Source organism: Oreochromis aureus, linkage group 4, assembly GCF_013358895.1.
Source record: "Oreochromis aureus strain Israel breed Guangdong linkage group 4, ZZ_aureus, whole genome shotgun sequence".
Lineage (NCBI taxonomy): Eukaryota > Metazoa > Chordata > Actinopteri > Cichliformes > Cichlidae > Oreochromis > Oreochromis aureus.
Window position 1 is genome coordinate 34,134,332 of NC_052945.1, and position 10,980 is coordinate 34,145,311.

Here is a 10,980-nt window from a genome sequence, read left to right on the forward strand (position 1 = left end):
TATTGTGTAACTGAGTAGCCCTGTTATACATGGCCTTTTTCTTCTGTCATTTATGTCAATAAATCACATATAATACTTTGAATGCTCTTATTGTATTAGCTGTTGTTTATTTGCGAATGTCAGTTATTCTTAACAGGGATCCGAAATATTGCTTATTAGAACTGTTTACAGAGTTTTGAGAAAAGTGTTTTAATAAATAATTTGTATAATTTTTTTTGACTGTCTGAAAACTATGAGGATTTTAGTGTTAGTAGAAACAAAGTCAAATGCAATTCATGAATGGCTATAATGGAATGTATTATATCAGTTTGCTTAACTCTAGCAGATATGTGCTGGGCAGTACAGTATGACTAATCCACAGCAGAAAGCCATCACAAATGCATTATTAAGTGACTTGATTATTGGTTGCAACCTGTCCCTGTCTATTGTGGAAAACAAGAGTTTTCGGCACTTTCTGACAGTATTAATTTCTGACAAAAACAGTAGTTTCTGACAGCAAATACAGTCCGGTACAAACAATTTTTGATGAACAGTTACATCAAAAATGATGATGATAGTGATAATCTTGACGACCCAGAGCTCTGGCACGACCTAACCTTGGAAGATCAGGAAACGGTAGACGCTGCAATGGCAAAAAAAAACAGCACCTGCAGTGTTTTGCGCACACACTTCAGCTGGTGGCGAGAGATGGGTTGTCAAAGACCAAAGTGGCATCTCCTCTTCAAAGACGTGTTTGAAGCTGAATTTTTTGAACAGAAAGTGATCCCTGCTGCTGTAATCACAAGATGGAATTCAACACTGAGACAAGTAAAAACAGTTCTGAAATGTTAACATCTGAAGTTGTTCTTGAAATGCCTGGGCACAAGGAGTTATTATTCACAGCACAAGAGTGGAACCTGTTGAAGGAGATGGTGGATATCTCGAAGCCTTTCGGAAAAGCAACAGATTTGACATAACGTGAGAAAATAGACATGATCAGTGCCATTGTTCCATCCATGCTGTCCATCAATCACCATCGAAACTGAAGCCTCAAGTCTATTTCCTGAATGGTCTGGTCAGGAGTCCCAAGTATCTTTGAAGTATCTTTCTTAGAATTTTTATCAGTGTGCGAATGGCTAGAGCAGAAGATGGGATCACTGCCCCCTTTTCAGATCCAGTGTACCTGGATCCAGCATTTAGTATCTATCTATCTATCTATCTATCTATCTATCTATCTATCTATCTATCTATCTATCTATCTATCTATCTATCTTAGTGCTGTTATGTGCGGTTATGACGTTAGCGCCATAACCGTATTAATGCGGCAAACTGCGGCAAACTGTCCAGCCGGCTGGAGGCATCAACACGTTAGCGCGGTTAGCTCGTTAATGCATTAGCGCCGTGCAGCCCCACGCACAGGGCGATCCGTGCCCCATGCGTGGGGCTTAATGGCGTGAACATCATTTTAACACTAATATATATATATATACTCTGCAGCATCAGTAGCAGGTCGGCGAGATTGTACAAAACAGTTTCTCCAAACACAGAGACAAGAGATAAATAAACTGAAAGACAAGGCTGAGTAATCACAGGAGAAGACTAGACACTGAGGGAGGAAAAAGTCTAAGATAACTAACAATTAAAGGCTAACCAAAGCATACTTCATGTGATTCCTAGTTTTATGGTTCTATTTGCATTATAATAAAGTATTCCAGTAAACACTAATAAGAACAGCCTAATTAATCAGAATTGGTAGGGGACACCACAAGTTCACTATGTCCTTAAGATCCAAAGTTTCGGGGAGTTGTGGCATACAGACGATTAGCCTTATCTCCCCATTTGTATTCAAAATTTGGATTAAGTTCACTAAGGCAGGAGTCTCCAACCTTTATCTACTTTTGCCAAGAGCTAGTTGTGCTTTCAAATCTTTATTCTAATAGCATATTTCAACCCAAACAAATTCTTGGCAGTTTTAAAAACATTACCAGTAACAGATTTGTTATTCCACATTATGACAAGACATAACAAAGAAAAATAGCTAATCACCAAATGTGTCTTAAATGTTGATAGTTTATGTAAGAAATAACACATACATTAAATAAACTGTCTGGTTCTTCTATAATATAGCATACATTTAACCTCTTTCACAGTTAACAGATCCGGCCATATGCTTTTAATTTCAGAAACCATTGGCTGTCCCTGAAGAACTTTGTGTATTTGGTATAAGAAAGTCTTGACTTCATGGTCATTGCTTTTTCAGTTTGTGAGATGACTAACTCTGTGTGGAGTCAGCAGGAGATGTGAAGATTCCTATAGTTATCTGGCTCTACTAAGCTCCAGAAAATGCTTAGAAAGCTCTAGAGACATTACTCTGAAGGTTTATAACCTCAATTTTCATTTCTACAGCATCAACACAGAAAGCTTCAGCCACCTGTCCTAAAATCACACTAATGTCTACATCCATGAAGGGGTTGGTTATAAAAGTCACTGAATCTGTTTGCAAACTCCTGATCAAGCCTTAACAAAAGGTGCTAAGTTGTTATGTGTTGAGTTACAATGTTTAATTTTTCTTTTCTTTTTCTTTCTTTCTTCTTTTTTTTCTTTTCTGTTTCTTCTTCTTATTGTTTTAACAGCAATGGCAGGTCTGGGGCCTCACAATAGTTCCTAGAAGTTAGCAAAGTCAGTTGTGTATTAAAACATTTTAATGGGTTATCCACAAATTAATTAGTAGATTTTAACCAAATGAAAGGATTAAAAAGCACATATTAACCTAGAACAAAACATTAATTGAAAATGATTTTATCACAATATTATTTCATCCAACATTATGAAAATAAAAAAGGCTTCAACACTTTTTGCTGGGTTAATTAGCTGAATATAACATTATGGCATGTAGCCGTCTGTTTAAACCTATTTATACACTGGTATGATATAATTATAAATAGCACCCAGAGTTTCAAGCTTCTTATTTTCAATAAACCAAACATTAACTTCACAGTGGCCTGCTCTTTGTAAGGAAAAAATAGCCTAAAATGTAGTCCTTGAATGTCAGTTATTTATGTATTTATTACATTAATAGCAATGAAAGGTCCATGTATCCCACAAACAAAAATGAAGGCATAAACCCCCAACACCCAAAACTTAAACATTACCTACACCCATGATATTGATTTGCAACATGCCATCTTTAAGTTGAAAGAAAGCAGAATTCTAAATGTACTGTAATGTATCTGCTATCTGTCGGATGGCCTGTATGCCGGGGTGTTCCCCTGGAGTTGGCTGGGGAGAGGGAGGTCTGGGCTTCTCTGCTTAGGCTGCTGCCCCCGCGATCCGGCCCCGGATAATTAGAAGAAGATGGGTGGATGGATGAGTGTCTGCTATTACAGTTTAGCTGTGCAAAAGTAATTCAAGGATACAGACTTTTCTTCACAGATACGATTGAAAGCCAGGATGTTTGTTTCTTGAATTAATTTTCTGCAAGTTTTTTCTGCATTTAATGGAATATCCATCCCCATGTCATGAAACACCTTGGGAAAGAATGAGCAGCAGTATCTGTCCTATTCTATTAACATTTTGTAACATTTGCCTTTGTTATGGTCAAATTGTGAGGTTAGAGCTAGAGCTCACAGAAAGTGACTCAAAAAAAAAAAAATGAGGTCAAATATAACAATCCAGAAGAGAGCTAAACTACAGCAGAGGACAATAAAAATTCCAACATTTTGTAAAATGCTGTTCCACTCCTTTTTTTTTTTCAAAGTTATCATAACTTGTCACCCTTGCGGGTGTTTCTAACAGCAGCTGCTTTCACTGATTCTTAACACAAAGCTCAAAAGATTTATTAAACAAACAGAACATCACATCTGGACAACACTCTAGTTTTCAGCAGAAGCAGCTGGAACATGAGAAATGAACAGATGCACATCTTAAAGCATGCAATGGCAAGTGCACAGTCCAAGATTCAAAGTCATAAGTATGAACAGATATTCTAGTGGCCACCAGGCAGTGATTTATGGTAGCAGAGAGATTGTGCAGATTTACAGACATCTATGAGAACTCGTTACAGAATAAAACATGTAAAGTTTCTATAATCTCCATTAAACCTTGATTATACCCTGTTGGTGACACACACAACTAGAGGCAAAAGAAGTGTCATTCCTCTTTAAGACCACTTGGAGGTTGCTGTCTGGGCACATGTGTAGTTAGTGCATTACAATGTAAATTCTTTACAGTCACATAAAACAGACAGGAATGTGGATATCTAAACAGATCTCCAGAACACTTTTTTTTAAGTTTTTATTTAGTGGTAAACAAAAGTTTTACAGCTGAGTGTTTCCAAAAGAGTAAGAAAACATAAAGGATACAACAACTAATCCATTAAGGGATTAATAAGCAGTAAGGATATACAGAGATTAAACAATAGTACTAAATGTCTGCCAGCTTTGCATTGGTAAGGTAAGCTCTTAAGACCACTTTCAACTATATCAGACTATACCGCGCACAAATTGAGGATCCAGGTATACGTCTAAGAATGGCCTCCCATGATTCATCAACAGTTGCTGAACCTATGTCCATTTCCCACCACCTTCTGATTTGCTCAAGAGATCATGTCATAAATTATCATTATCGTGTCATTAATTAAGCCATACAGGGTGGAAACTAATCTGTTCTTTGCTGGTGACAGTGATCGAATATTGTCTGTCACTATCTAGTAAGTTTGGAAAGGAAGGAAAATCTTTTAATCTGCAGATATCTGAAGAAATTTGACTTTGAAAGATTAAAGGTCACTTAGTTAAGAGAATGGGAAAACATTTTCCCTTAAAAACAGGTTAAACAAAAATTTAATGCCTTTTGTGTGCCATAATTGATAAGAGGCATCCAAAGAGTAAATATGGTTTACCAGAGATGCATACACACAGTGTCCCTTTACGACCAATTGTCTGTATGATCAACACGGTCACCTATAACATCTCAAAGTTTCTGACTTTGATCCTCAACCATCTGGTAGGCAGCTCTGAACACCACATCCAGAACACCTAGGATTTTGTTGAGAAGATGAGAGATGTCATTATGAAGGCAGATGAAACCATGGTCTTGTGCGATGTTACATCTCTCTTCACTTGCGTTCCAGTCACTGAAGCAGTGGAGGTAGTTGATAAGAGATTACAGGATGACCCCAACCTCAGCAACAGAACCACTCTCGGCACTGACCAAGTGTGTTTCCTTTTAGATCTGTGTCCTAATTCCACCTATTTCGCATACAAGGGTCAGTACTACAAGCAGAAACATACGTGTTCAAGTCATTGGTTCAGGTATGTGGACAACACCTGAGTGAAAATCAAATCAAGCGAAAACCTTTAGTGATCCTGTATGTGTCAGGAGTATTGGAACACTTGAGATGCATTTTTTCTAAACACTGCGCCTCTCCAAAACACACCGCACAAAATTTGGTCCACCCCAAGGATCGGGTCCCCTGACACAAACAGAGTAATATAGTGTATGCTTTTAAGTGCTGGGAGGATTGCCATGATTTATACATCGGGGAAACCAAACAACCTCTGGCTATGCAGATGGCACAACACAGAAGAGCTAACTCGTCAGGCCCAGACTACAAAATCTATTTACACCTACAGACCAGTGACCACTCTGAGATGGAGGTGTGGTCCCTGGCTCAGCTGCAGGGAAGGGTGGTGCAGCGAGCTCAAGGGGCAGTTCCAGGGAGGTTGGTGGGACAGGTGTGTGGTGTTTTGTTAATGAGCTCTCTCTCTTCCTTTGTGATTTAGTAAAACTGGAGTGGAGTGTGGGAGAGGAACGTCGGAGTGCAGCTGGAAAGCTGCATGAGTGGATGCTGAGCCAAAAGTCGAGAGAAAAACTGTCAGTTGTGTCTCACCACAATAAAAGAGAAAATAAGCACAGACAGCGTGTCCACCTTTTGCACACACTCTTTCAATGATGATTATGTACACATCCTGGACAGGGAAGAACATTGATTTGGCGTGGTGTCAAGGAGGCAATTTACACGAAAAAGGAAAGACCATCTCTGAATCAAGGAGAGGGGCTTAAGGTTACATCTTTCCCCATCTTACAATGCTGTGATTGTAACCATTCCCCAACTCTCTGTGAATACTACTCATGGTCATTGATCAGTGGTCATGACAATTTGCATATCAATGATAAAGAAACTGACCTCATAGCCCATTGTTTATTCACTGAGCTAGTTTCAGTTATTGTGCAAATGTACTGCTTATAATGTATTGTTTATCAGTCTTCTTCAGTCTCAGGTGACTGCAGAAGTCACTTGGATGAGTGATGAAATGTTTCTCCTACTGAAACGCTACATCCAGATGAACAGAATCAACCTTTTGGGATTTCCTTACCTGGATGACTGAGCATGCATCAAGACACGACCATTTAATATTGAGCCTTCCAGCAACAGGCAAAGGAAGGTCTTTCCATCTGTCAAAATCTGATTTACATTTCTTTAAAAGGACAGTAAAATTTTTGTTGAAGTGTTTGCAATTTACATGTCACTTCCACTCACATTTGAAAGACTTTTGGGCAATTTTAAATGGAAAAGTGTCAAAAGAGCAAGTTAGGTCTTCCTGACTCAAGGGGAAGAGTAGACTCTTACCCAGACTGATTTTGTATGCTGAGTTCTTACCAAATTAATTAAACAGGTTAATAATACAAGGAAGGGGGGATTTTGGATCACATGCATAGAGATAGATAGATAGCTAACTTGTGATGTAAGCCACCCCACACTATGCCTCGGAAGTCATCGGCCTGCTGGAGGGCGATGGCCAGGGGCTCCCTGGCATGTGTCTCCACCAAGTGAAAAGTATTGAGTTTGTTTTCCATTGGTTATAACTGCCACCTGGTTGGAATAAATTAACTTTATCCATGAAATGAAACCAACCCCAAAGCCAAACTTACGGAGTGTAGCAAGTAAAACTTCCCACTCTGTCAAAGGCTTTCTCTGCCTCAAGAGGTAAGATTATTTCAGTGCTTGGATGGGTGACTCCAGCCCACCATTTGACTACATTTTTGTCACTCAGAGCAGATTGGCAGGCATGAATTACAATCAAGGCTTTAGAGTCAAGAAGGATTATATATTTTACCATGTTATTTCACAAGTCACTAGCTTATCAGTGTGCAGTGTCCTCACTGTCCCCTGTCACTTATCCAACATATGACCATCAGCCACATCCAGTTTTTAACACAAAGGAGACAGAAAAAACACTCAGCTGGAGTCTTTATAGTGGGAATTCAATAACCACTGGGTGGTTCACTGGAATGACTGTGATGTGCTATGTTTACCCTGTTATTCTAGATCAAAATAACTAGTGTGGAATAGCCCTACCAATTTCTGCTTCTAACAAACATTGTTGAGATAATAAATAAACAATTTTATTGCTTTACTTCTGACTGATTGAAATGGCAGGCACCACGGTGGTGTGGTGATTAGCACAGCAAGAAGGTCCAAAGTTTGATTCAACCATCAGGCCAGGGGCCTTTCTGTGTGGAGTTTGCATGTTCTCCCCATGTCTGCATGGGTTCTGTCCAGGTACTCCAGCTTCCTCCCATAGTCCAAAGACATGCAGTTAGTGGGGTTAGGTTAGTTGGTAATTCTAAATTGCCCTTAGGTGTGAATGTGAGTGACAATGGTTGTCTGTCTGGCAACCTGTCCAGGGTAGCTTGCCTTTTGCGTTATGGTAGCTAGGATAGGATCCAGCAATCCTGAGACAATAACTAAATACAAGAAAAATGGTGGCACCATTACCAAGAACATGCTTGGTAGCTGGAAAACTCCTGAACCCAATAAAGTAACTCTGGAAAATTCTCAAAATACCTTTCATAGGCAGTCCCCATTCAACCTAGTTGAGCAATTTCTACAAGAGCCATCTAAAAGAACAGTATGCCAAGCTTGAATGATCAAGCTTGAGGCTGTCATTGCCTTCAAAAATACTTTAAGTAATAATTTTGCTTATATAAGAAAATTAGGTATTTTATATCTGTCAATTTGTTTTATTCATTTGGTTTGAATTGGAACAACAAATTATTTTTTTTAATTTAAGAATGAAAATGAAATGAAAACACTGCACAAATTTAATGTGTCAGTAAGGAAATCTGGCATATAAAATCCTGCTAAATAGAATGTACTGATTACAGATTCAGACACCCGATTATAATGTGCTAACATGAGTTCCAGGTGGTCACACATTTTTCTGAAGCAAATTTTGAGCTATTCCTCTAACTGCCAAAACTGCTACCTATTTATGCAACACAACGTGAAATGGCAATCGAATGGAATATAACGTTTGAGAGCCAAAATGACATGAATACACCATACATGTATTAGAAATTAAGAAACCCTTCATGAAATACTAACAAAGTGAAATCTATTCATTTGTGTTGTTGGACAGGAAATTCCCTCCTTTCTTTGATTTGCATGAACAGACCGGGTGGATGAGTTATTTTGCTCCTCACATCATAAACCACAGATTGAGACCCACAATGAACCAAGAAGTTTTACACTTTATTACATTACTTATTATTTTATTATATTACATAGTTTGCATTTAGGTTCATTTTTGTTCTTTGTTTTGTTTGGTGTTGAATCCAGTCCTTGGTTACAACAGATAAAAACTTTTTTCAAAGCTCTCTGTTTTCATGATTCTGGATTCAATTTTATTTATACAGCACCAAATCACAACAACAGTCATCTCTGTACCTTATAATGTAAGGTAAAGACCCTACAAAAATACAGAGAAAACCCCAACAATCAGATGACCCCCTATAGACAAGCACTTGGCAAGAGTGGAAAGGAAAAACTACCTTTTAACATGAAGAAACCTTCAGCAAAACCAGGTTAAGAAGAGGTAGTGATCTGTCACAACTGGTTTTTGGGTGAGAGAAGGAAGACAACAGAAAAAATACACACTGTACAATTGAACCATATAGTAATAATAACTAATGATTAAATGCAAAGTGGTGTATAAATACATAGTGAGTAAAAAAAAGTGAGTGAAGCAAGGGCGTCGATTTGGCATGGACGGAGGGGACACGTCCCCACCAATATCCAGCGATTATTGAATTGTCCCCACCAATAATTTGATCGCTTCTTGTAAAAAAAAAAAAAAAAAAAAAAAACGATAGAAAGAAAAAAAATCGATCTGTCAGCGTCTCAGTCACCCAGCGGTGCAGAAAGAGTTAAATTACGTTCTCTACTGGAGTCCGACCTCATGTGACAAATATGGCCAATGTGATTGGCTGAGCTTTTCAGGGAGCTCTGTTTAGTTTCAGCAGCGGCAAACCTGCGCTGCGAGGAGGAGAGGAGGATGGCAGCAACGAGGAAGAACGTGCATATAAGAAAGTATTTTTCAAAGAAACCTGTAAGTTTGTGTGGGAGGAGTTCGGAGAGGCCATGGAAAAAGACTTTCGGACTGCCTCGAAGAGATTCTGGCAAACCGTCAGGCGTCTCAGGAGGGGAAAGCGGTGCTCTACCTGCACTGTGTATAGTGCTGGCGGTGCGCTGCTGACGCCGACTGAGAAAATTGTCAGACGGTGGAAGGAATACTGAGGACCTCCTTAATCCCACTGACACGTCTTCCGAGGAGGAAGCAGAGTCTGGGGATGAGGGAATGACCCGCCAATTTCTTGGGTCGAGGTCACTGAGGCAGTTAAACAACTCCTCAGTGGCAGAGCCCCCTGGTGTTGATGAGGTCCGCCCGAGTTCCTGAAGGCTCTGGACGTTGTAGGGCTGTCCTGGTTGACACGCCTCTACAATGTTGCGTGGAGATCAGGGCAGTACCCTGGACTGGCAGACCGGGGTGGTGGTCCCCATCTTTAAGAAGGGAGACCGGAGGTGTGTTCCAACTACAGGGGATCACACTCCTCAGCCTCCCTGGGAAAGTCTATGCCAGGGTGCTGGAAAGGAGAGTTCGTCCGTTAGTCGAACCTCGGATACAGGAGGAACAATGTGGTTTTCGTCCTGGTCGCGGAACACTGGACCAGCTCTTTATCCTCTCAAGGATACTTGAGGGTGCATGGGAGTTTGCCCAACCAGTCTACATGTGTTTTGTGGACTTGGAGAAGGCATTCGACCGTGTCCCTCGGGTGTCCTGTGGGAGGTGTTGCGGGAGTATGGGGTGTCTGGCCCATTGCTACGGGCCATTCGATCCCTATACAACCGTTGTAAGAGTTTGGTTCGCATTGCCGGCAATAAGTCGGACTCGTTTCCGGTGGGTGATGGGCTCCGCCAGGCTGCCCTTTATCACCGATTCTGTTCATAATTTTTATGGACAGGATTTCTAGGCGCAGCCAATTGGCGGAGGGCTTTCACTTGGTGGCCTCAGAATCTCATCTCTGCTTTTTTTGCGGATGATGTGGTTCTGTTGGCTTCATCGGTGAGGGCCTCCAGCTCGCACTGGAACAGTTCGCAGCCGAGTGTGAAGCAGCGGGAATGAGGATCAGCACCTCCAAATCTGAGGCCATGGTTCTCAGCCGGAAAAGGGTGGAGTGCCCACTCCGGGTCGGGATGAGTTCCTGCCCCAAGTGGAGGAGTTTAAGTATCTCGGGGTCTTGTTCGCGAGTGATGGGAGAAGGAGCCGGAGATCGACAGACGGATTGGTGCTGCGGCTGCAGTGATGCGGACGCTGCACCCGGTCCGTCGTGGTGAAGAGGGAGCTGAGTGTAAAAGCGAAGCTCTCAATTTACCGGTCGATCTACGTCCCGACCCTCACCTATGGCCACGAGCTGTGGGTAGTGACCGAAAGAACGAGATCGCGGATACAAGCGGCAGAAATGAGCTTCCTCCGAAGGGTGGCTGGCCTCTCCCTTAGAGATAGGGTGAGAAGTTCGGCCATCCGGGAGGGGCTCAGAGTAGAGCCGCTGCTCCTCCACATCGAAAGGAGCCAGTTGAGGTGGTTCGGGCATCTGACAAGGATGCCCCTGGGCGCCTCCTGGGTGAGGTGTTCGGGCATGTCCCACCGGGAGGAGGCCCAG